The following is a 27640-nucleotide window of genomic DNA, read 5'->3' on the forward strand; positions in this document are numbered from 1 at the left end:
GTTGACCAAAGTTTTACATAGAAGTAAATTATAGGAAAATTCTAAATATAGAATAAATCATGACCCCCGGAGGTAGGGCGAGGCCAAAATGGCCGTCCAAAGTTTTACATAGAAAAATATAGGAAAATTCTTTAAAAATCTTCTTCTCAAGAATGTCTAAGCCATTATTCATCATATTTATATGGAAGCATCCTCAGGAAGTGTAGATTCAAGTTTGTTCAAATCATGACCCCCGGGGGTAGGACTGGGCCAAAATGGCCGACCAAAGTTTTACATAGAAATATATGGGAAAATTCCTTAAAAATCTTCTTCTCAAGAATGACCAATCCATAATTCATCATATTTATATGGAAGCATCCTCAGGTAGTGTAGATTCAAGTTTGTTCAAATCATGACCCCCGGGGGTAGGGCGGGGCCAAAATGGCTGACCAAAGTTTTACATAGAAAAATATAAGAAAATTCTTTAAAAGTCTTCTTCTCAAGAATGTCTAAGCCATGATTCATCATATTTATATGGAAGCATCCTCAGGTAGTGTAGATTCAAGTTTGTTCAAATCATGACCCCCGGGGGTAGGGCGGGGCCAAAATGGCTGACCAAAGTTTTACATAGAAATATATGGGAAAATTCTTTAAAAATCTTCTTCTCAAGAATGACCAAACCATAATTCATCATATTTATATGGAAGCATCCTCAGGTAGTGTAGATTCAAGTTTGTTCAAATCATGACCCCCGGGGGGTAGGGCGGGGCCAAAATGGCCGACCAAAGTTTTACATAGAAATATATAGGAAAAATTCTTTAAAAATTCTCACCTCAAAGATAGAAAATCCGTGATTGTTCATGGGACTACTTTTGGATTTTGCCTTTTTAATAATAAACCAATTTATACTTTTACTAGCCACAGTGCTCAGGTGAGCGATGTGGCCCATGGGCCTATTGTTTTCCAAGTAGTTTTTCTTAATGTGTTTTAACCTTGGTATCATGAATCTTCAGATATCTCTAAGTTTTTTCTCTGTCTAAGTGAAGATATTAACAAGATTTGACTCTACTTGCATATCTTCCAAAGTACAGGAATTACATAGTTATTAGCCAGTTTGTCTGTGATTTATCATTTTTCATCACTATGTACTAAACCTTGTAGATTCTGAGCCCTTCTGGAGTTCCTCTGTATTTCACTGTACAGTCGTGGCCAATGAAGCGGGTGTGAGTGTACCTGCCACCTATCAGTTGGAGACCTAATTTGACATGACCATTCCTGGAAGGAGAATGTCAGAAGCCTTAATTCAGATCGACCAGTAACCCCCGAGTGATGAAGGGACTGGTCACTGTGTATGACAGGACTCCCCCATAACCCAGGTTCTGGTGGCTGTGGGGTACGGCAGGGACATCTGGGGAGAGCAGATTGTCAGGTGGAATCAAACCAGCATTGCAGCAAATACAGTCAATTATGATGTGGGTCAGTATTAGTATGGAAACATTACGGGCCCTGCAAGAATTTTGGGTGTACTATGTGTACTTGTAATTGTCTATTAGTATTCACTCATCTGTCCTTCAATCTTTTTATCCACAGTTTATTTTTCTATGTTATTTTTTTTACATGATAATTGTATGCTAGTCCAATTTTGAAGTTATGTTTAAGCAGGTAGTAAGACACATTTGATAAACATTTCTAATTTTGCAATATTTTATGCATGCTCATTTAGTATAAACTTCTTTTAAAATGATACTTAACAGGTGATGACCCATTGAACGAGAAGGTAATGAGTGTTTTCTCCACTGGTAAATCTGGTCGTATGACAGGTAGAGGGGTTTTATATAAACAGTATGATAAGATTATCTACCCCAGGACAGTGTGCAGCATACTGCAATCACCTGCATGCAACAAAGTGTCTCAGCTTCAATTACGACTTTGGCAGTGGTCACTGTGAGCTGCTGGAAGCTATAGAAGGGCATAATTTCAAGTTATCAAAGGTAAAACAAAAAGAAGCTCTAATTTTTTTGTTAATGTAAATCTAGTTTCATTTTTTATCATGTGTAAGTTAAAGAATTCATTGTAAAAGTTTATTAGATGCAATTAAGATTTTTTGTCTCATTTAGGATGGACTTTACACACATTATGAAAAACTTGGAGTTGGATTAAACAGGCAGTTTGAATTCAACAACTTAAAGCTGCCACATAATAAGATTTTCTACTTCAATGTCAAAGTAAAAAATGCACTAGGATTTCAGAATATTTTGTCATCAAGATCAATCATCACTGATTTTACACCCCCAGATCCTACAATATGTAAGTACAAATATCTTCTTAAATATCCAGTGATACACTCTATAGTTCTTTCTGAATGGAGATAAGTTTTACAGATCGAGTGTACAGATCGTTTTATCCAATTTCCTTTTTGTAACAGACCAGATAAACATGACGAGTGATGTACTAGAGGTGTCCCCTTGTCTGGACCTCATTCCTAATGACAGACAGGACTGGGAGAGGCACTGTGTTGGGGTAGATCCCTCCAGAAGGAACCACCGCATCATCATAGACGGGGAGGGATCAGACACTCACAGTATACAATGGACACGAGTTCAAGACCGACCTGAAGTACACCAGGGCCAACCGATACATCTCAGGTAAATCTGTCACAAAACTTAAAAACTTGGTAAATTGCATTTTAAGAACAGATTTATGCATGTCAAACAGTTTGCAAAGTAGTAGATCATTATTGGTGAACAGTTTATTACGCATGGGGTAGAAGCTATCTTGAATGGTTACGCAGCATGAGAGACAGAAATTTAATTATGATTAAGACCTAATCTTTAGGCTGCTTTTAATGGTTTAAAGTACTCAAAAAATTTATTATTTACATTTCTTTAAACTTTTTTTTACAGCTAACTGGGATGGTATCTTATCATGACAATGAGACTGGATTCCCAAATGAAAAAGAAATCTAACAAAATACTTGCAAAATATCTTCAAAACACTAACAAATCATTCTTTTATATTTTCTTAGTATGTTTTGAAAGTGTTGCATTTAATGAAACATCAATGCAAGACTTTACAGGATGTAGTGGCATGGTATTTTGTTAATGTTTCATTACATTGTTGGTGTTTTATTAATGTTTCTTTACACTCTGCAGAATGAAATTGCATTTTGAAAGTGTTTCATTATACTTGTCTGCATCAAAGTAATATTTTGTTAGCATTTCATTTGATTAACAGACATGTTTAGGGTTGAATTATCTAGGTGCAGTAAAATCTTCCAAGAACAACTTATCTATTTTCATCCTGTGTTACTAGTTTTGCGCCAATTTTCAAACCTGCACCGGCACTAGGTCAGAGAGAAACATAGAGATTGATGAAGGGACATGTAAAGTATATACATGTATAATGATCCCTGATTGGAAAAAGCATAATTAGGATGTATCTGGATATAACAGAGGTATTTATTTATTGCATGACATAAAGTTCTTTTATGCTGGACTACAGTAACCTTCAATCTGTGGATGTGTACATATATGACCTGTTTTTTGGGGGGTTTTGTTCATGTTAAGATTGACCTTTAATCCATATACTACCCGGCTTATATCAGTTTTAAGCACTGGATTAAATGATGAATTATAATTATACTTTAAAATTCTGTGAAAATGTATGTGATTGGAGAAGTGGCCAATATGGCTTAATTGTATCTCTCAAGCTTTTAAATGTTGGTCCGGAATGGTGTGCTATTTTCTATTGAAGAATAATGTCAATCCTGGAATTCAAAATACTGTGAAACAAGGTGTTTATAATTATAATTTTAAAAATTCAAATTTAGTGGTTTATTGATGATTTGTTAGTAGTTTAAGTTAGAGTGTTTTGTAAGTATTTTGTTAAAGCGTTTTGTAAGTAGCTTGTTAGAGTGTTTCCTAAGTATTTTGTTAAAGTGTTTTGTTAGTGGTAATGTTAGAGTGTTTCGTATGTAGTTTGTTAAAGTGTTTTATTAGTAGTTTGTAAAAGTGTTTTGTTAGTAGTTTGTTATAGTGTTTTGTTAGCTCATTTGCATGTGATTTGAGAATACTTTCAAAACATATGTTTTGTAAGTAGTTTGTTATAGTATTTTGTTTCCCTCTTTTTTTCATTTGGGTTGCTTGGTTACTCTGTGACAGCTGGAGAGAAAATTTGTGAAGAGAAAATCAAAGCCCACCACGATCCTCATGCTCATCTGTTTGATGAATCCCAGTGGACAAACAGTGTGATGATGACTCCATTGGAAGCTCCCTACACCATTCTACCAGGTCACTTTTATTTATTTATTTTTAATTTTGCAAAATAATTACACTCTGTCTATGACAATTTGATATTTGAATAAAAAAGAGAAAAGGTGGAAAAAGAATTGCTGCAAATTGATCTTTAACCTAATAATCATAAAAAGTAGGCACAAGTACATATTACACATGTAGTTTTATTTTTTATCTGATTATCCATGTTCTTATTCATGTCAACATTCATTTGATGATCTGAATTTTAGATGGACCATATTTCATCACTGTAAGACTGCTATCAACAAAGTGGAATATGGAGTTCCTCTGGCTACCAGTTTTTGTCACTCCACTCCATACATAGTGGATAACACTCCTCCATTTGTGTATGAAATCTATAACATAAAATATGAGGAGGACCAGTTCAATCTGAGCATGTCACACAATTCATCGTAAGTGACGTACATCTGTATACCCTATAAGTAGAATTTTTAGCGAGGATTTAATTTTGGCATTATTAGCCAGGGTGTTGGCATCGCTAAAATTAAATATCACTAAAAATTGATTGCATTTTATTTGTAAAAGCTTCTTAATACAGCATTTTAAAATCGCTAAAATTACTTCTTGCTGAAAATAAAATACCAGATTTTAGGTAGAATTCGCTATATTTGTGTCTTGCTAAAATTTCCACTTATATATACTGACAATAACTAAGAAACGCAACACCCTACTTTAGAAAGAAATAATAATGTAAAGTAAAGAATTTTGTATCTTAAAATCATGAATATCTTCAATTAGGTAAATATTGGTAATTTAACTGTTGAACGATTTTGATACCATTACTGGAAGTCAAGTTTGAGTATGCTTAACAGAAATCAAAAATTGGATGTTCATAAATACATTTAGCATTATTATGGAGTTTTTAGGGTTTTTTACTGTTCATCATAAGTAATGCAGCAATATTTCAAAAAAATAAACTCTCCTTTCGTTTCCCGTAACGTTGCTAAGGCTACTTGAAAATGGCTTATTTACGCATTTCCATTGCTCTAGCTGGAAAATTTCAATGTAAAGGTGATGGAGAGTTGCTGATGCAAAATTTCACTACATTAAGTTCAACAGGGTCTTACGTATTATATGCATTAAGGACAGTCCTTGTACCGGAAGTAGTGGCTACACTGCTCTAAGTTAGAGAAAATTCAACCTAATCATCTGAAAAACGAGCATTTAAAAATGCCAAAGAATAATTCCTTCGCTCAGATCTCGATTTTAATAAACCTATTGTATCGTGAAATTAAACTGCAATTGTTGTTTAGGACAAAGTGGCTTGGAGGGGGGTGTTTTAACAGTCATATTTTACTTATTAAAGTAAACAGATAAACATTTAACATTTTTATCAAATCTCTGATGATCTGAAAAGTGAGTTTAGCTTTACTTTATTCGCTTTTAAAAAATCATAAGATAAAAAAATCAAACATTTGTAGATTACTGCTTGTTGCGTTTCTTTTGCGTGTCAGTATATTATAGTCACTACAGTGGACTTACATTAAAAGCAGTACCTGAAGATCAGGTTTTTCTTTATTTCAGGGATCCAGACTCTGGTCTGATTAGAAATGACCTGTGCCTGGGAAGAACTAGAAGAGATTGTGATGAAATGATGTGGACCACCATAGATTTCAATCCAAACATCACCATGTTGAAGAAGCTGACAGAGGGAGTTCCTGTATGGATTAAAATCAAAGCTGTCAACAATGGTACATCAGTGTTTTGTTTGGCTTAAGCAAATGATTATACGATACCACAAGTGCAAATTGCTTCAGATTTTGTAAATTTCAGCATAACTGTTGCACATCCCTTTTTGAAATCCTTGATTATTTGATATATTCTTTGTAACTACAGTTGACCTGAGGACAATAGGTGTGTCTGATTCTGCCATCATAGTGGACCGATCTCCTCCTATTGCTGGTACAGTGAACGATGGAGAGGTTTATAAAGTAGATCTACAGTATACCATGTACCCAGATAAGGTCATTAAAGTCTATAAAACAAGATCACTAATAATGGGTATATCAAAAAGTTTGGTTTTACTTTTAACTTTCAATGACTTCATAAGAAGTAAAATACAGTTGAACATTGTTATCTCAAACACTTATATCTCAAATTCCATGGATATTTGGAAGTGATTTGAAAGTTCCATCAACATAATTATGTTTTAAGTATACCTTTAATATCAAGTATACCCATAATATCTGGAATTCTAAGATGTATCAACATTTTTTTCGGCCCTATAGATTCGAAAACAACAAGGTTTGCCTGTAATTCTTATACCATCTTTTTTCTTAGATTTGCAGTAACTGGCTGGGCTTCTGTGACCCTCAGTCTGGTATAGCTATGTATATGATCAGTGTGGGATCTTCCCCAAACACAACAGATGTAGCTAACCTGACTCAGTTCTCCAGTAAAACTCACTACGCTTGTGTGGAGCTGGAGCCAGACAAATACTTGGAGCATAATCGACAATACTTCTCTAAAGTGTATGCTTTCAATGGTGGTCACAGACAGCTCAATGTCTCCAAGGTGTCGGATGGAGGTAGGTTCTCCTAGGGGTACAGTTGACCCCATGTAATGATTAAATAGTTAAAGTGGCTTTTGGAACATAAATATTGGAGTACAAAACAATTTCTTTAGAAGTATATTCTGACAGTTTTCATTACCAGACATTCCCATTAGTTTTTGTGTTATTATACAGTGTTGGTGGACTTGACTGAGCCGGTAGCTGGAGAAGTGGTGGACGGGTCAGCTGAGGATTTTACTGACCTTCAGTTTACAACAAGCCAGGCTAAAGTGGAACTTCAGTGGAGAAATTACTTGGATCCAGAGTCCAACATCAGTCACTATGATGTCAAAGTTTACAGGGCTAAGTAAGTTTGCATTATGTTGTCATTTTGACTCATCATTAATTATCAGTCAATCAGAACTTTGTTTCAGTAAGTAAGCATTTTATGAAATAAAACTTTACCTATATTTTATTTGAAATAAATTTGATTTTTTTAATATTTTTCAGAAATATGACGTACGATTATGAACCTATCCATGACTGGGCCCCATTCCCCAGCACAGCTAACAGTGTGAAGTGGTTAAAGTTCCACCATAGTCGTGGAGATAGAATTCAGACCTCTCTTCGCACCACCAACAAAGCTCTCAATTCCATTATCAACAACACTAACAGTTTTGTGGTTGACATTACACCTCCATATCTGCATTATCTATGGGATGGTCTCCAATCTAAAGATCAGGAATTCCAAGTAGGTTTTTTATATATCAAAATTTATGGTTAGGTTTTTTCATTCCCAAATTTTGCCTTCTGGAAAAAAAACACCCATGCAAATTCTAAGACTCAACTAAAAGTTAAGTGTTAGACCAAATCTTGTTACTAAAAAATCTTAGTTTTAGGTGAATATATATGATACTTATTTTAATGTTTGCAGTCAGCGACAGACCAGCTTTCAGTCAGCTTCAAGTATTCTGACAAAGAATCTGGTGTAGATCACATCAAAGTACAGATCTTTGAAGTTTCTGGTGGTACAAGATCACAAAAATACCCAGGTTTGTTTTTGAGTGTTTTGAAAGCAAGTAACTGTAGACTGATAAACACACTTAAAATTATTTTCTTCTTCAGTTTTCCTTTCATGTCCATAGCATTTGAATTTCAATTAGATGCTAAATTTTTAGAAAGAAACCCGATTTACAAAATTAATTGTAATAAGGTGTAAATCTTTCAAGTTTTGTGACATTCGGTTCTGCTGAAACATGTATAAAACACTGATTTGATAGTGTAATTACCATGTTATAATCCTATTTTCAGCTATGAAAAATGACTGGAAAAATATAAGTGATGCATCACTAACTAGCCACACATGGTCAGGACTGTCCCTGAAGGAGGGTGCTAGATACAGTCTGAGGGTGGGGGCTGTCAATCACGCTGGCTTCCTCGCTGCTTTTGAAACCAGTCTGAGGGTGGGGGCTGTCAATCATGCTGGCTTCCTCGCTGCTTTTGAAACCAATGGAGTCATCATTGACACATCTCCTCCTATGGTAATGATATTCTTACAGAAACCTTCAACACTAAAATTTTATGAAATCTGATCTGAGATGGACTTTAATGAAATCTTTTTTAGGTGATGTGGTTAAGAGTTGAAGTGACAGGGAACTCCAAAGAACACAGAGTAGATGGATATGTCTGGGTGTCAGATAAAAAGGGTATCCAGGCCTCTTGGCTCTGTCAGGATCATGAATCAGGTGTAACAGAGTATTTGGTGGCTGTAGGCACATCTCAAGGTATTACTTTGAAATACTTCAGAAGTTTAACAAAATTTGTATGTTAGGATTTTGATGTAGTTTCATTAAATCTGGATGCTTCACTATCAAGAGAAGAATTTGGGTGAAAAAAAGTTGAATGTACCAGAAAAGAAAAATATGCATTAGGAATTGGATTAAATGGGCAATCATACTAAGTACTGTTTCTCAAGAACAAAAAAGCTGGGATTATTGAGAGTCAACTGTACTTGTGCATTTGGTGTTCACAACATACATTTTAGTGCTACTGGTACATTGTATACATGTATCAGGAAAAAATTGAGATTAAAATTTTAGATATGAAAGAAATACAGAATATGTGATTGTCTTCAGGAGGTGATGATGTTTTGGCTTGGAAGTCTGTTGGAACAGAGAGCAGTCAGTACATAACAGGATTTACTTTGGAAGTCACAAATCAGACAACTAAATCTCCCACTTATTATTTGTCTCTGAAAGCTAAGAATGGAGCAGGCCTGGTCAGTCCACTGGCCACTGTGTCCACTCCTATCATGGTCATGGAGGAGGACAAAGCTGGTAAATGTCTGCTCGATTGAATTCTCAGAGAATTTTATTTTGTTTTTGCCAAATTAGCGATATTTTTGAAATTTTACAATTTACTGTATATAAAATCACTAAAGGATTCCATTTAGATATTATAGACATATTTTAATATCAATATTCTAATGAACTCAAGGTTTGGTTGTTGATGGTGCTGACAACATTGACAAGATTGTTGATGAGGATGCCGTCGTTGACTTCACATCAGACATGGATTATCAACTGGACACTACCACTGTTACCGTCCAGTTTACTGGGTTTGAGAGCACCATGCATGGAGTGATGCAGTTTGAGATGGCTGTGGGTACTGAACCAAATGGAGAGGACATCCTGGCCTTCACAGAGGCAAATATCATCCATCTGGAGGAACTGGATCCTGTCGGAAAAGGTTAGCATGCATTAAAATATTAGTAAAATAGGAGATTCATAATTTATACAATTTGCATGAAGTTGGATGATATGTTCCACCAGGAACCAAAAGGAATCATGAATGAAGGATGATTATAGTGTACAGTTAATTCTCGATAAACCGCCACCTATTGTAATTTAGAAATCATGGCGGTATAACGAATTTGGCGATGATTTGAATTTCCCATATTTAAGGAAACAAGAAGTAGAGTTACTGTTCTAAGAAATACCATAAAGTGTTTCTATTCTTATAATTACATGTACATGTATGCAAAACATATTTCTAAATTTTAGAATACTTCAAGTTTTTTTTATGTACAATTTCTTTAAAACAAATTGTGCAGTTATTAAATAAAGACATGTACATGTGTGTTTATGTGCATGTAAATCGGCACGTCTGATATTGAAAAAAAAACATGCTGGGTCGATCGTCGTAATATATTGCTGACGGTTCTTAAAATAGTTTCTTGAATAAATTTATTGTTTATGGCATCATTGTTCGTGAAACGTTCAAAATTTATACCGTATAATCATTATCAAGCAAACTTTGCATCGTTTACATAAAAGTTCATAAAAATTATATCGTATTCGGCATACTTTCACAACTACCGCTTTCGTGGCGAAGCTGTGACGAAATGATTTTTTTTAAACAAAACAACAGAACAAAATTATTGTAACAGCTCATATCAAAATTACTTGTTCATTTAATTCTAATTTATTATTTAATTGCGTGTACCTTGACTGGCTTTGCATGCTTAACAACAGGGATAGCGTCAACCAATTAGCCGCGCTTCACTGACTGCACGCACCTGTGGCGGTATTATCGAGATAATTGACACTTAAACATGGACGTTTGTTTTGAAAACAGGGTGGCGGATGGCGGTATGCGAATTTGGTGTTATAAAGAGAATTTTATGTAGCAGGAAAAACGTTCTTGGGAAATCATGGCGGTATGGCGAAAATGGCGATGAATCGAATGGCGATAATTCGAGAATTGACTGTATTTCAATAATGAGAAATATTTTTTTAGGATTGACAAGTTCTGGATATGCCCAGATTAACATACCTCTAAAACCTGAAAGAACATACTACACCACAGTGAGAGGAATAACAAATAATGGAAATGTACTGCAAACAAGTTCTGATGGATTTACTGTAGACCAGAGCTCAGCTAGCTCCCACTATTGACATAGATAGGTAAACCAATGGATATTTTTTTTTCAGTTCAGTGCATGCTATGCTGTTCCTGAAGTAATGAGATATTTCAGTATTGAGACCTTCTTTGTAGGCTGTCTGGGAAATCAGCTCAGGAAATGGACATTTCAGATGACAGTCAGGTTTATGAATCAACAGATGATGCCCTGTCAGCCATGTGGCATTACAATGACTTGGAGTCTGAAGTAGTGAGAGCTTGGTATGCTGTGGGGACTTACCCATTCTCTGATGATCTCAGTGAGAGAAAGGAGGTGGAGATATCAACCACATTGTCCAGTTATCTAGGAAACAATGAAGTGGAGCCAGATATTTTAGGTATGGTGATTTAAATGAAAGTATTATAAAAATGTTCAATGTGTCATTATGTAAGAAAGCAACAGACTGATGATTTTAATTTACCTATTTGCTTTTCAGGTAAACCTAATATCATAAGTGTATGGGCAGAGAACTCTGTTGGACTGGTGACCCAGAAAGCCACAGGAACAATAGTGATAGATAAGACACCACCAAAGGCTGGCAATGTATCCTGTCCAGCTTACATTCAGGTGAAAATAACATTGGTTAAATTGCTCATGATGATTACTTTGTTTTGGTTTTAAATATATTCAGAAGTTCTTAAAGAACATTATTATATGTAATGGCAGCAATCAGTTCCCATTGTATGTTCTTGGACTGGGTTTGTGGACACGGAATCTCCCATAAAGGAATTCCACATCATTATGGGCACATCTAAGGGAGATGACTCAGTATTTTCTGGAGGAGTTGTCCCAGGCAATATCCAAACATTTATACTACAAGGTACCTTTATCTGAACATAATTAGTTCTGACTGTCTCTCAAAGGTGTTGACATACATTTACTTAGTTTGAATTTTGATGACATGTGGAAAATTGTTTCATAGATGCTGGGAAGAAGATGCACCATGGAGAGGAGTATTATGTGACAGTGACAGCCATTAACAGTGTGGATATGACTATTAATGCATTCTCAAATGCTGTGGGTTTGGACCTCACTCCACCAAAAGCAGGCATGGTGGCCGACCTAAACTCAGTCTACCGCATAGATTCTTCCAGTACTGAAAACACAGTGGCCATGAATGCAAAGATATGTCTAACTGAAGAAGGTCTGTATATAGCTGTCAACAATAGTTATCTCACCTGGCCCAGAGGTTCAAAGATTATACACTCAGTCTGTTTGATATATGTTTGTATGTTCATATGTAAAATAAAAAAAATATTTTAAAAATTATTTTGGCCATAGTCAAACTAATGTTAAAGTGAGGAATGATACAATATTAGTGAAGTTGACTTTAAACCTATAAATTTACTTTTGAATTGACTAAATTTTAAATGGAGAACACTTAGTGATTTTATTTTCTACCTGTGCATATTAATTTATAATTTATCAGTATGAGAATGTAGACTTAGATGAGCAATGTAGCCCAAGGGCTTGTTGTTTTTATTAGTATTCAATATCACTTCCGGAAGCCATTTAAATGAGATTTTATACTTTTTGTCCGAGTGACATTACCTGATCTTTACACGTCTGTTCTGTAAAGCTGTTGTGACCGTCTGAAATGGAAAGTATATCTTTTAAAATAATCAAGATACATGTTATCTTTATGTTAAAGAAAATTCGGAAATTAAAATTAAAAAAAATACCTTGGGTCAAGGGGATTGCCAATAAAAATGAAAAATAAAATGCACGCCCTTCTGTTTTGGAGAAAATTGGCCTGAGAATTAATGAAAATTTAATTGCCTTAGTATTTTATTTTCTACCTGTGCATACCATTTATAATTTAAGTATGAGAAAACTTAGATGGGAAAATGTAGCCCAAGGGCTTGTTGTTTTTATTAGCTCACCTGAGCCGAAGGCTAAAGTGAGCTTTTCTGCCACAAATGGCCGGCGTCAAAGTTTTACATCTGAAATATATGGAAAATTCTTTAAAAATCTTCTTCTCAAGAATGACAAAGCCATACTTCATCATATTTATATAGAAACATGCTCAGGTAGTGTAGATTCAAGTTTGTTCAAATCATGACCCCCGTGGGAAGGGTGGGGCCTAAATGGCGACCAAAGTTTTACATAGAAATATAAAGGAAAATTCTTTAAAAATCTTTCTCTCAAGAATGACAAAGCCATAATTCATCATATTAATATTGGAGCATGCTCATGTAGTGTAGATTCAAGTTTGTTCAAATCATGACCCCCAGGGGTAGGGCCGGGCCAAAATGGCCGACAAATGTTTTACATAGAAATATATGGGAAAATTCTTTTAAAATCTTCTTCTCAAGAATGACAAAGCCATAATTTATCATATTTATATAGAAACATGCTCAGGTAGTGTAGATTCAAGTTTGTTCTTATCATGACCCCCGGGGGTAGGGCGGGGCTAAAATGACCGACTAATGTTTTACATAGAAATATACGGGAAAATTCTTTTAAAATCTTCTTGTCAAGAATGACAAAGCCATTATTTATCATATTTATGTGAAAGCATGCTCAGGTAGTGTAGATTCAATTTTGTTCAAATCATGATCCCCGGGGGTAGGGCGGGGCCAAAATGGCCTACCAAAGTTTTATATCATAAGAAATTTATAGGAAAATTCTTTAAAAATCTTCTTCTCAAGAATGACAAAGCCATACTTCATCATATTTGTATGAAAGCATGCTAAGGTAGTGTAGATTCAAATTTGTTCAAATCATGACCCCGGGGGGTAGGGCCGGGCCAAAATGGCCGACCAAAGTTTTACATAGAAATTTATAGGAAAATTCTTTAAAAATCTTCTGCTCAAGAATGACAAAGCCATTACTCATCATATTTATATAGAAGCATGTTCAGGTAGTGTAGATTCAAGTTTATTCAAATCATGACCCCCTGGGCTTAGGCGGGGCCAAAATGGCCGACCAAAGTTTTACATAGAGATAAATAGGAATATTCTTTAAAAATCTTCTTCTCAAGAATGACAAAGCCATTACTCATCATATTTATATGGAAGCATGTTCAGGTAGTGTAGATTCAAGTTTATTTAAATCATGACCCCCGGGGGTAGGGTGGGGCCAAAATGGCCGACCAAAGTTTTACATAGAAATATATAGGAAAATTCTTTAAAAATCTTCTTCTCAAGAATGACAAAGCCATACTTCATCATATTTATATAGAAACATGCTCAGGTAGTGTAGATTCAAGTTTGTTCAAATCATGACCCCCGGGGGTAGGGTGGGGCCAAAATGGCCGACCAAAGTTTTACATTGAAATATAAAGGAAAATTCTTTAAAAATCTTCTTCTCAAGAATGACAAAGCCATAATTCATCATATTAATATTGGAGCATGCTCATGTGGTGTAGATTCAAGTTTGTTCAAATCATGACCCCCAGGGATAGGGCGGGGCCAAAATGGCCGACAAATGTTTTACATAGAAATATATGGGAAAATTCTTTTAAAATCTTCTTCTCAAGAATGACAAAGCCATAATTTATCATATTTATATAGAAACATGCTCAGGTAGTGTAGATTCAAGTTTGTTCAAATCTTGACCCCCAGAGTAGGGCGGGGCCAAAATGGCCGACCAAAGTTTTACATAGAGATATATAGGAAAATTCTTTAAAAATCTTCTTCTCAAGAATGAGAAAGCCATAATTCATCATATTAATATTGGAGCATGCTCATGTAGTGTAGATTCAAGTTTGTTCTAATCATGACCCCCGGGGGTAGGGCGGGGCCAAAATGACCTTCTAATGTTTTACATAGAAATATATGGGAAAATTCTTTTAAAATCTTCTTCTCAAGAATGACAAAGCCATTATTTATCATATTTATGTGAAAGCATGCTCAGGTAGTGTAGATTCAATTTTGTTCAAATCATGATCCCCGGGGGTAGGGCGGGGCCAAAATGGCCTACCAAAGTTTTACATAGAAATTTATAGGAAAATTCTTTAAAAATCTTCTTCTCAAGACTGACAAAGCCATACTTCATCATATTTGTATGAAAGCATGCTAAGGTAGTGTAGATTCAAGTTTGTTCAAATCATGACCCCGGGGGGTAGGGCAGGGCCAAAATGGCCGACCAAAGTTTTACATAGAGATATATAGGAAAATTCTTTAAAAATCTTCTGCTCAAGAATGACAAAGCCATTACTCATCATATTTATATAGAAGCATGTTCAGGTAGTGTAGATTCAAATTTATTCAAATCATGACCCCCTGGGCTTAGGCGGGGCCAAAATGGCCGACCAAAAATTTACATAGAGATAAATAGGAAAATTCTTTAAAAATCTTCTTCTCAAGAATGACAAAGCCATTACTCATCATATTTATATGGAAGCATGTTCAGGTAGTGTAGATTCAAGTTTATTTAAATCATGACCCTGGGCTAAGGCGGGGCTCAAATGGCCGACCAAAGTTTTACATAGAAATATATAGGAACATTCTTTAAAAATCTTCTTTTCAATCATTTTCTGAAAAATAGGAAATCCATGATTGGTCATGGGACTACTTTTGGATTTAAACTTTACAATAAAAAGCCATTTTATACTAGTCTTACCGTTGATGCTCAGGTGAGCGATGTGGCCCATGGGCCTCTTGTTTTTTTCAGAGTGCCGAGCCTTAGATGCTGTGTGTACTGAGTCTCTGACTTCTCTCTCTGTAACATGGATACCATTTACTGACCCAGAGTCCAGTATTGTGGAGTATGTCAATTTACTGTAACCCTTTATAAACCATATATAATGCTTTGTGTTTTATTAACTTTATCATTGTCAGTTCCTAGTTAATTGTTAAATGTTGATAGACAGGTACCAGATAGCTGTAGGTACCTTCCTCCTGGTTAATTGTTAAATGTTGATAGACAGGTACCAGATAGCTGTAGGTACCTTCCTCCTGGTTAATTGTTAAATGTTGATTGACAGGTACCAGATAGCTGTAGGTACCTTCCTCCTGGTTAATTGTTAAATGTTGATAGACAGGTACCAGATAGCTGTAGGTACCTTCCTCCTGGTTAATTGTTAAATGTTGATTGACAGGTACCAGATAGCTGTAGGTACCTCTCCTGGAGGAGGGCAGATCAAAGCTTTCTACAGCATTCCAGCTGACAGTAAACACCACACAGTCACAGAACTCAACCTGGACGGTTACAGACAGGTCTGTACTGAAGTCTTCTATGGAGTAGGTGTTATTATATTTAGTGTGTTTTATATAATTATGCTTATTTTACACTATCATTTACAGGTATTTGTGTCTGTCAAAGGAATCAATGGTGCTGGTTTATCAAGTGTTGCTACTTCAAATGGTGTCTACATGTCCTACCTCAGTCAAGGGAGACCACCCCTGTCACATGTAGGAGTCATTCACATGGTCAATGGAGAGCATATTGATGTGTAAATATTTAGCATACTAACATATCTACTTTGATTTTTATCAGAGGGTTGGAATTGTGACCATTTACTTGTCCCCTGCTTTGAACCTCTAACTTATAAGGCAGGAAAGGGGAGGATCAGAATTTTCTTGTTATCATGATTCATTTTCTGTATACAGAGACTATCAGACAGACCCCTCTACAATACAGGCCAGCTGGGATGTACCAGGGGACCCATGTCCTGTTGTGAAGTATGAGTGGGCAATCCGACGACTGGATGGACTGGAAATCTCCAGATATTTAGACATGGGAGGTAAGTCTCATAAAGAGAAATAGGAGGGACAATTGCACTTTACCGGTACATCCAAATAACATGGAAATAGCACATGCTCTTTCTCTATAAGAGAGTCACACATCAGCGTGACGATTTCGCTAAAAAGGCAATAAAATGCAAAAATAACCTATTTTATGAATTCCTCGTCATTTTTCATGTTAATAAACTTCATTTAATTAACGAAGTTATTAATTAGGGCCCCGCTTGGCGGGCGCCCTATAGTGATCAGTCTGTCCGTCCGTCCGTCTGTACGTCCGGCTGTCCGTCCGTCCGTCCGAGATCTCTTGTCCGGGGCATATCTTCTCTCTCCTTGGCCCAATCTGGCTCATACTTCACCCACAGAGTACCTTTGGGTAACCGGTGTGCAGTGACCTTGAACCAGGTTTCTAGGTCAAAGGTCAAGGTCATAGCTGAATTATATGAAAAATCCTTGTCCGGGGCATATCTTCTCTCTCCTTGGCCCAATCTGGCTCATACTTCACCCACAGAGTACCTTTGGGTAACTGGTGTGCAGTGACCTTGAATCAGGTTTTTAGGTCAAAGGTCAAGGTCATAGCTGAATTATATGAAAAATCCTTGTCCGAAGCATATCTTCTCTCGCCTTGGCCCAATCTGGCCCATACTCCACCCACAGAGTGCCTTAGGGTAACAGGTGTGCAGTGACTTTGAACCAGGTTTCTAGGTCAAAGGTCAAGGTCATAGCTGAATTATATGAAAAATCCTTGTCCGGAGGATATCTTCTCTCTCCTTGGCCCAAACTGCCTCATACTTCACCCACAGAGTGCATTTGGGTAACCGGTGTGCAGTGACGTTGAACCAGATTTCTAGGTCAAAGGTCAAGGTCATAGCAGAATTATATGAAAAATCCTAGTTCGGAGTACATCTTCTCTCTCGTTGGCCCAATCTGGCTCATACTTCCCTCATAGAGATCCACTGGTCAATGGATGTGCAGTGACCTTGGTCAAAGTTTTTAGGTCATTGACAGAATTACCCTTTCTGTTTAAAATCTTTGTTTGGTGCATAATTTTTTGCCTTTTAATTCCAGTAAATATATATAAGTCGGGATACAAGATAACTTCGATAAATATTAGTAAATTTGCAGTATCCATGAAGTCGTACTAAATCACTTTTACTGTATAACACAAATGTTCCTCTTCAAAATAATCCCTTTTAAATGACCTTACATTTTCATTTTCATTGTTGAATGCGGGGCCCTTTGAGATGGCCACCATCTCAATGATATCTAGTTAAAACTAAAAGCACTTTCAAAACAAACCTTTGGCTCTCATTTTGTTGGCCACATTCCAAAGTCATGACGTTGTTAAGCACATGATTTATATTAGTGCTGTGATTGGTCAGGGTAGGTGACGTGAAATAGAAAGTTTGACTTCCACTCTATATGATTGTAAACAGTGATGCAACATGCACCTTATTTACAATGATTTGTATTGTGTTTTCTATGAATGGATATTTTTAATTGACTGATTGCAGCATTCTATAATTTTTGGAAATTTTAGCGATAAATGTGATCCTTAGTTTATGGAAATGTTGAATAAGTGGAGGGGCAAAACTTGTAAACATGCAGTGAGGACGGTCTTGTTTCAAGAAACAGCAATTGGCAGTATAAGAAAAATGAAACGTAAGAGAGTAAAGACTTAACCTGTTTTTTAATTTGTGGATTCTTGAAAACAAAATTTTATTATAGAAAATTAGAGCACCAAGTGTCTACTTTATTTTGATATATGAAATGGGAAAGAGGGTGATATTTAATTAATTGATATAAGTACAGGGCCATTTTATGTATATCATGGCTCTTGCTCTTTGTCCGTTGTCTGTCGTCGTTGTCGTTGTCGTCGTTAACTTTTCACATTTTCTTCTTCTTCTCAGGAACCACCGAGCCAATTTCAAACAAACTTGGCACAAAGTATCCTTGAATGAAGGGGATTAAAATTTCTTCAAACTTGTTAAAGGGGAGATACTTCAGAAATAGTGAAAATTTGATGGAATGATTTAAAAATCTTCTTCTCAAGAACCACTGCGCCATGAAGCTGAAACTTATAAGGAAGCATCCTAAGGTAGTGTAGATTCAAGTTTGTTCAAATCATGACCCCCGGGGGTAGGGCGGAGCCACAATGGTCAATCAAAGTTTTACATAGAAATATAAAGGAAAATTCTTAAAATTCTTCTTATCAAAAGCCACTGTGCCTGGAAAGCTGAAACTTATAGGGAAGCATCCTAAGGTAGTGTAGATTCAAGTTTGTTCAAATTATGTCCCCGGGGTTAGGGCGGGGCCACAATGGCCAATCAAAGATCTAGGGAAATTCTTTAAAAATCTTCTCAGGAATAGCAAAGGCATGAATGATCATATTTATATGAAAGCATCCTCAGGCAGTGGACATTCAATTTTGTTCAAATCATGACCCTTTGGGGTAGGGCAGGGCCATAACATGGAATCCAAGTTTTACAATGAAACATGTAGAAAAAATCTTTAAAATTCTTCTTTTCAATGATTAGTCCTATTCATATGGAAGCATTCTCAGGTAGTGTAGATTCAATTTTGTTCAAGTCATGACCCTTGGGGGTAGGGCGGGACCACATTGTAAGTTCAAATTTAAAGGGCAATAAAGCCACAGGTAGTCAAAGAAATATGCAAACATACTTACTTAGTGTAGATTAAAGTTTGTTCAAATCATACCCTCTCCCTTTTAAGGATTGATTTGGACCACTATTAGGTTTAAACTTTTCAATAATAAATTGATTTCTGCTTTTTTTCAAGCCACATTGCTCAGGTGAGCGATGTGGCCCATGGACCTCTTGTTTAATTGCCTTTTTGATCGACTCGGACAAGTGTTGAGTGTCAATATAATGTACTGGTTTATTTTGTAGCAGACCGTCCTTGTAGAGGGAATCTGCAGCTCGACCAGCCGAGCTGTCTGGCTCAGTGGTTACCTCCCTTACTTCAAGGCCATCTTTGCAGAGGAGTTCCGCCATCCCCTCCCGAGCCCAAGTGAAGTCATCCCCAATGGTATGCGACATTGGTAGATTTGCCCCACACACCCCAGGACTACACTGATGGTTAGCAGTGCCCTCATCAAGTAAGTGGCCATGTTTTGAGCAAATTTTATTTTTACTAATCATTTAAACTATTTGATGTAACATTTTCAGCAAATGAGTACACTGTCTGTGTCGCCGGATGGAGGGGTGTCTCACCAACCCCCAAGTACAGGGGACTATTGTACATCATGCCATCGCACTATATGGGGATGGCATGTACATGGGGAGTCACTTCCCTTTAGAGTGTTGACATCCACCAGCTGGTGACACCGGTTACTCATGTCACCCTCATTTATATTTTCAATCATGGGCATAATTTTATTTGACATTTTTTGTAGGGAATTACGAGTAGGAGGGGGAGTGTTGGTCGAAAGAAGAATTTTCCTCATCCCATCATTATACCTATAGGAGTTCGACTGAGTCCAATTTGTAGACCGTGATTCAGAGTGGCAGCTTTCCTACCCGGGGATTTGGTCTCAACCTCCTCATATAACTTGTACCGCTGGGAAACAAACAGGCATTTTGTGCAGTGGAGGCCCATTCTACTTGCGAGACCACGCCTTTCCTCAGAAGCCAAGTCCCACGAGAGGGGTCCATCACAGCCGGGTGTCTGTAGCTGGTGCAGTGAGACAACTTCATTCCACATCTCGGCTGTTTTCCCCAAGTGCAGAAGTCTGTGGGAATTTTGGTTAGCCAGCCTGGGTAAAGTCACAATGGTTTATTTGCATGAAACGGTCAACAGGTAGAAGAGCATGAGAGTACTTATTAGAGTTATTTCCCTTAAACCTACTGACTAGACATACAGAACTTAAATTCAGCATCATGTAATTTTAATTGTTTCAACTTAACACTTATGATTTGTTTGTAAATGTTAAAATGTAGTTCAGCTGCATGTATCACATTTAACTTTGCATGTATTTACATGTAGCTACATGTAATTGTGTATAACATGTAATCCCCCTTTGAAACTTAATTTTTTTTTACATTTTTTTACTTGATATCTTATATATGAATACTTAATCTGTAAGAATATTTGAAAAATATAGCATTGTTATCATTGTTTTAAACAAAATTTGACTTACTGCACTGATTCCTTTTCATTTAAGCACTGTGGTGGGGTTTCATCTCTCAGCTTCCTTGGGCGAAGAAGATGGTGGCATGTTCCCCGCACAAGCATTTCCTCTTTTTCCGCCGCTGACGGAGTGTCCGAAACCATCTTATTCATCTCCTTGGACAGTCTGCTGTATGGTGCGTGTAAGTTTTCCTCCTCTTTAATTTTTCACCCCCTTATTATGTGGCACAATTTGGGGCTTGTAACCATGATTATGACCCTTTTTGATTTTTGGCATTGCTTTAAATTCTCCTTGTTTAGGCTTATAATTCCAAAAACTTGACAAATAGTTAATGCTGTTTAAGGTTACAGTGACTGAAGTCTACAGTGTTATCAAAAAGGGGGTTTTCTTTTGTCTAAATTACCGGTAATTGTAAACAAAGAAGATATAGGGGGCACCTGCTATTTTTCTAAGCTTCGTTAGATGGGGGAGGTGAAACTTTTCGTACATACTTAATCAGCAAGGGGGACCAGATAAGAATCTTTTGGTTCATCAGAGTCAATAATGATTAACTTTTAGTAATCAACAAAGAGTTTGCTAATTTGTGACCTTTTGAAATCTTTGTATATTGCCTATTGCTAGGTTTTCATGCAATTTTCAAATTCTGGGTAGAATCCAGTGTGGTAGGATCGTTTGTTATACATTCGGAAACTTTCTAGCTTTATACAGTGATTTGGTTAATGTCCTTGTATGGGTTATAAACAGAATGTAGATTTTGATTGGATAAGAGAGACACACCTTCAGTCCGCAGTGTATTTAAAGTCCAGTATTTCACGATTAGATCAGTTGGTCTGGAACCTTCTCAAAGGTTCGTACCAGCTCACTTTTTGATTATAGAGAGGTGGATCCCGGTCCATGTCTCTGTCTTGTTCAAATCGTTCACCATTATCCTTTTGTTTTCCTTATTTTTACATCCATTTTCCAGTTCCTTATTTCTATTTTTGGTAAACCGGTTAGGTTAGGCATAGTAGATTTTTCGTGCAGGGGTGGGTCACTTTCATTTGGACTTTAATAGCTTTGGGTAGGACGGGCTCTGGACATTGTACATTTGTTAGGTACTAGGCACTTATTTTTATTGAGGCTTATAAGTATAAGGTCGTTAGTACATCAGTTTTTGTTGTAAATATTCTTGTGCTGTTGATAAAATATATTTGCATATGTGACTATAATAAATATTTGTTAATTTGCTAATTCTTGTTATTAAAATTCTTGGGTTAGTAAGTCACTTTCGTGACTATTTGAAAATCAAGAGGTTTATTGGTTAGTAAGAAATTGGAATAAAGCGCGAAGTACACTGTACTATTATTAATAAAGAAAGTATGTGATATTAAAGAGGTATTTTCATACGGTCATTTTCACTACACTGGTATCGTGGAATTTCCTAAATTGCATTGATACCATGTAGCGAATTCTGGTTACATTGGTGCCGTTACAGTTGCTTGGCATGGAGGTTAATGTCCTGTCAAATGTGGTTACTTTGTAATATAAGATAAGCATAGACCTTCCAGGGGTGAACCTGGGTTAGTGATAACTAAAATAAATTTATGCGCCAATTTTTACACAGTACAATTTTTTTTTGGTTTGAGTATAGATCTGTTTACAATTACAATATTGAAACACCACTATAAAATAAACACATTCTTCACAATAGTCAGCCACGCACGAGCGAAGTTTCATTTAAATCGAACACTCCATTGACATCATTCTATTTTTATCTTACAGGTAAATTGTTGTCACTAGTAGCTTATGTATACAGTTTGATATATATTTGGTGTGAAGTACCTTTATTTCTTCATTTTGCACATTAGAATTTTTGTTTTCATACATATTAAGTTTTTGAACACCATGCTCTACAGTCTCATTCGGTGTTTATAAAACCTGTTTTACTTTAAGTAGTACACATAGCACTCATGCATGTCCTTGAATTGTTTTACACTGGTTTGACAAGTTATAAATAGAACTGAATGGCAGTCATCGTAAATAGGAAGTTCATTGAACATTCATATTTTCAGTGTGTGTTTAAGAAAAATGTTGAAACCAGAGTGTATCTCAATACAATGGGCATTTTTCTTGAATAAATTTAGACAATTAAATGATAGACAAGTTATTTTCAAGTTTACTGAAGTATATGAGCATATGATAGATCTATAGGCGAATTATTTTTTTGTTGATAAGTTCAGAGGGTTATATCAGTAGGCATGCGCTACATATTTTTGAATAAGACATTCCATTTTAGGCTTTATGGTCCATGATACCAGAAATTGGATTCTTGAAGCAGTTATATGGTTTGTTTTATTTGATAAAAATTATGCAGCATATTTTTACGAACACCTTGGTTAAGATTTTCTCAGTTTAAGACATATTTTTGAGAGACTTCATTGTGTGAATTTAAGCCTAGAGTATTTTTTTGTTTTTATATCTGAGATTCTTTTCTTTGGTAGTTTGTGAGTTGGTTTTTGAACGAGACGGGGGGCAGAGCCGGTGATCATTCTTAATAGGTCCGCCATTTTTAGATCTTTGGTGTGACATATCCTTGGTTATTTCAAACTGTGAGACCTTAATGCCTCAAAATTTCAAAACGTTTTCTAAATTTGGGAGAAAAATAAAACCACCAGAAAAATATTCTCCATGATTTTAATTATTAATTATGTTTGACTTAACGTTCGCTGTCATGCTGAAAAGGAATTCAGACGTTAACTTAAATATATTTAATTAAAAGGTTGTTTTATACCTAAACTTTTTTGTGCCCCCTAAGTAAATGTAATTTAGTTTTATTGCATATATTTTGGCTTAACAACAGTCATGCTTACTGCCTGGTACAGCAGCAAAGGTTATTCTCGATGTTAACCCGAAGATATGTAGTACTTTGGCACTTAAAGATTACTTTGAATTTGTTGTAGTAAAAGTAAGCTTTCATTGTTTGCCGATTTCTTTAATAACTTAGAAAGCACCGACTACTTTTTATAAAATTGGTTTATACATATATTTTTGGTTTATTTATTTATCAGCAAAAATTACAAAATCAATGAAATTAATGTTTGTCAGGATTAATGAGAGAAATTTTAAGGTTTGACAAGACAGTATTCAATACTGTTGCTTTATATGTTCTCGATGAATTAATAATGAAAAAATTTTACTAGAATGTGGTTCGAGCCATTTCATGAGCTGTGAATTGGCCTGTAAATAGGTGAAAGTACAATATTAGGCTAATACTGCGGGATTAGCTGCCAATACTGCGGGATTGGGGTTTTATTGTGGTTTAAATATTGTACTACCCTTTGTCGGTTGTGTTCTGACAAGCTTTTTAGCTCACCTGAGCCGAAGGCTCAAGTGAGCTTTTCTGATCACATTGTGTCCGTCGTCTTTCCGTCCGTCCGTCCGTCCGTCTGTCTGTCCGTCCGTCCGTAAACTTTTCACATTTTCGACTTCTTCTCAAGAACCACTGGGCCAATTTTGACCAAACTTGGTACAAGGCATCCTTGGGTGAAGGGGAATTTAAATTGTTAAAATGAAGGGACATATCCCCTCGCAAGGGGAAATAATCAAGAAAAGACAAAAATAGGGTGGGGTCATTAAAAAATCTTCTTCTCAAGAACCACTGGGCCAGAAAAGCTGAAACTTATGTGGAAGCATCCTGGGGTAGTGTAGATTCTAAATTGTTCAACTTATGACCCCGGGGATTGGGCGGGGCCACAATGGGGAATCAAAGTTTTACATAGAAATATATAGGAAAAATCTTTGAAAATCTTCTTCTCAAGAACCACTGTGTCAGAAAAGCTGAAACTTATGTGGAAGCATTCTGGGGTAGTGTAGATTCAAAATTGTTCAAATCATAACCCCCGGGGATTGGGCGGGGCCACAATAGGGAATCAAAGTTTTTTATAGAAATATATATGAAAAAACTTTGAATATCTTCTTCTCAAGAACCACTGTGCCTGAAAAGCTGATACTTATGTGGAAACATCCTGGGGTAGTGTAGATTCTAAATTGTTCAAATCAAGACCCCCGGGGATTGGGCGGGGCCACAATGGGGAATCAAAGTTTTACATAGAAATATATAGGAAAAATCTTTGAAAATCTTCTTCTCAAGAACCACTGTGCCAGAAAAGCTGAAACTTATATGGAAGCATCCTGGGGTAGTGTAGATTCTAAATTATACAAATCATGACCCCCAGGGGTTGGGCGGGGCCACAATAGGGAATCAAAGTTTTACATAGAAATATATAGGAAACATCTTTCAAAATCTTCTTCTCAAGAACCACTGTGCCAGAAAAGCTGAAACTTATATGGAAGCATCCTGGGGTAGTGTAGATTCTAAATTGTTCAAATCATAACCCCCGGGGATTGGGCGGGGCCACAATGGGGAATCAAAGTTTTTCATAGAAATATATAGGAAAAAACTTTGAATATCTTCTCCTCAAGAACCACTGTGCCTGAAAAGCTGAGACTTATGTGGAAACATCCTGGGGTAGTGTAGATTCTAAATTGTTCAAATCAAGACCCCCGGGGATTGGGCGGGGCCACAATGTGGAATCAAAGTTTTACATAGAAATATATAGGAAAAATCTTTGAAAATCTTCTTCTCAAGAACCACTGTGCCAGAAAAGCTGAAACTTATGTGGAAGCATCCTGGGGTAGTGTAAATTTTAAATTAAACAAATCATGACCCCCAGTGGTTGGGCGGGTCCACAATGGGGAATCAAAGTTTTACATAGAAATATATAGGAAACATCTTTCAAAATCTTCTTCTCAAGAACCACTGTGCCAGAAAAGCTGAAACTTATATGGAAGCATCCTGGGGTAGTGTAGATTCTAAATTGTTCAAATCATAACCCACGGGGATTGGGCGGGGCCACAATAGGGAATCAAAGTTTTTCATAGAAATATATAGGAAAAATCTTTGAAAATTTTCTTCTCAAGAACCACTGTGTCTGAAAAGCTGAAACTTATGTGGAAACATCCTGGGGTAGTGTAGATTCTAAATTGTTCAAATCAAGACCCCCGGGGATTGGGCGGGGCCACAATGGGGAATCAAAGTTTTTTATAGAAATATATAGGAAAAATCTGTGTAGATTTCAAATTTCTAAATTATGATCAGTGGGGTAGGGTGGGGTCACAATATGTATTACAAGGAGTAAATCTAGTAAAGTACAGAATTGTCAAAGCTTCTCAGGTGAGCGATGTGGCCCATGGGCCTCTTGTATTATTTAGAATCTTTACATCCGGCCCAATGTTATGTTTACATTTCGAAATGCTAAAACGCAGCGGGGTTAGTTTCCTAATGCGGGAGGGGGTTGTGGCTCTGCCGAAATACAGGGGTACACTTATTGCAAGATATCCAGTACTAAAATGCAGCGAGGTTAGTTTCTTACTGCGGGAGGCTGTAGGGACTGGGGCTGCAACTCAAATGTACTCGTAATATTTGTGACAGCATTATGTTTAGTAGTCTGGGGCCCGTTTTACAAAAGGACTTACGACTTAAGACCAAATTTACTTATTCATATATCTTATTAATTAGCATTATATGGAAAATTATTTTTAACCTTTTAAAAAGAATGTGGTGAGATATTTTTACACAGACAATTTAAAAGAGAATTATTGATTTTGCAAAATTTTAAAGTTATCTGAAGTTTTCGGTCTTAGTCGTAAGTTCTTTTGCAAAACGGGCCCCTGCTTTATATTTCAGATATTTTTTTTCTTGGATTTTATGCATTATTACTCACTCTTTTCTTTTGTCTATTTAGTATGGACGTTTTGGAGAAGTATATGTACTTGTAGTGAAGTTGATGATCTCCAGCGAAACTGGTAGCAAATATCTACAGGAGGAGGTACAAGAGTAACACTTTCTTCTGAAAAGGAATCAACGCATCATTGTTCAATATTGGAGGAGCCTTGGAGTCTTCGGCACGACAGTGATTCATGGAGAATGGTCGTCGTGTTCGACTTGTGCGATTAATTATGTGTAAGATTTGTGATGTCATATGAAGTGAAGTGATGTGATGTGAAATCAGTCGAGAAATATTGTGAATATTTATGTAAAGGTGTTCTGAAATATTTGAAAAGAATTATGTTCCTCATGTTGCGCATTGATCAACCGCCTTAGATTCCGTGATGATTCTACCCAGATGAAATGTGAAACCAGTGAACATTAATCTTATTAACTGTTAATTGAAAGTTTTGAATACAATTTATTAAATGTGTCTTTTAAAAAAAATTGAAATGTTAAACTATTGTTCATGTACTACCAGGATATTTTTGAAATTTTACCTACACATTTTACCCTCAATATCTTTTTAAGATATTTCGGTTTTGAGGTGGGGGGAGTGTGGTAGGATTGGATTTTACATAGTAAGTAAATAACGATAATTCTTATTGGTTACGATCGTTTGGTATACATTCGGAAACTTTCTAGCTTTATACAGTGATTTGGTTAATGTCCTTGTATGGGTTATAAACAGAATGTAGATTTTGATTGGATAAGAGAGACACACCTTCAGTCCGCGGTGTATTTAAAGTCCAGTATTTCACGATTAGATCAGTTGGTCTGGAACCTTCTCAAAGGTTCGTACCAGCTCACTTTTTGATTAGAGAGGTGGATCCCGGTCCATGTCTCTGTCTTGTTCAAATCGTTCACCATTATCCTTTTGTTTTCCTTATTTTTACATCCATTTTCCAGTTCCTTATTTCTATTTTTGGTAAACCGGTTAGGTTAGGCATAGTAGATTTTTCGTGCAGGGGTGGGTCACTTTCATTCGGACTTAGCTTTGGGTAGGACGGGCTCTGGACATTGTACATTTGTTAGGTAGGCACTTATTTTTATTGAGGCTTATAAGTATAAGGTCGTTAGTACATCAGTTTTTGTTGTAAATATTCTTGTGCTGTTGATAAAATATATTTGTGACTATAATAAATATTTGTTAATTTGCTAATTCTTGTTATTAAAATTCTTGGGTTAGTAAGTCACTTTCGTGACTATTTGAAAATCAAGAGGTTTATTGGTTAGTAAGAAATTGGAATAAA

General features: G+C 36.2%; 1 pseudogene; it reads left to right on the forward strand.

Annotated features, from left to right (window-relative positions):
- Positions 1-1355: 1355 nt before the first annotated feature.
- LOC134282170 (uncharacterized) lies at positions 1356-27640 on the forward strand (annotated as a pseudogene).

Source organism: Saccostrea cucullata, unplaced genomic scaffold (assembly GCF_032062105.1).
Source record: "Saccostrea cucullata isolate Sc308-1 unplaced genomic scaffold, CSIRO_AGI_Scuc_v1 ctg11611, whole genome shotgun sequence".
Classification (NCBI taxonomy): Eukaryota; Metazoa; Mollusca; class Bivalvia; order Ostreida; family Ostreidae; genus Saccostrea; species Saccostrea cuccullata.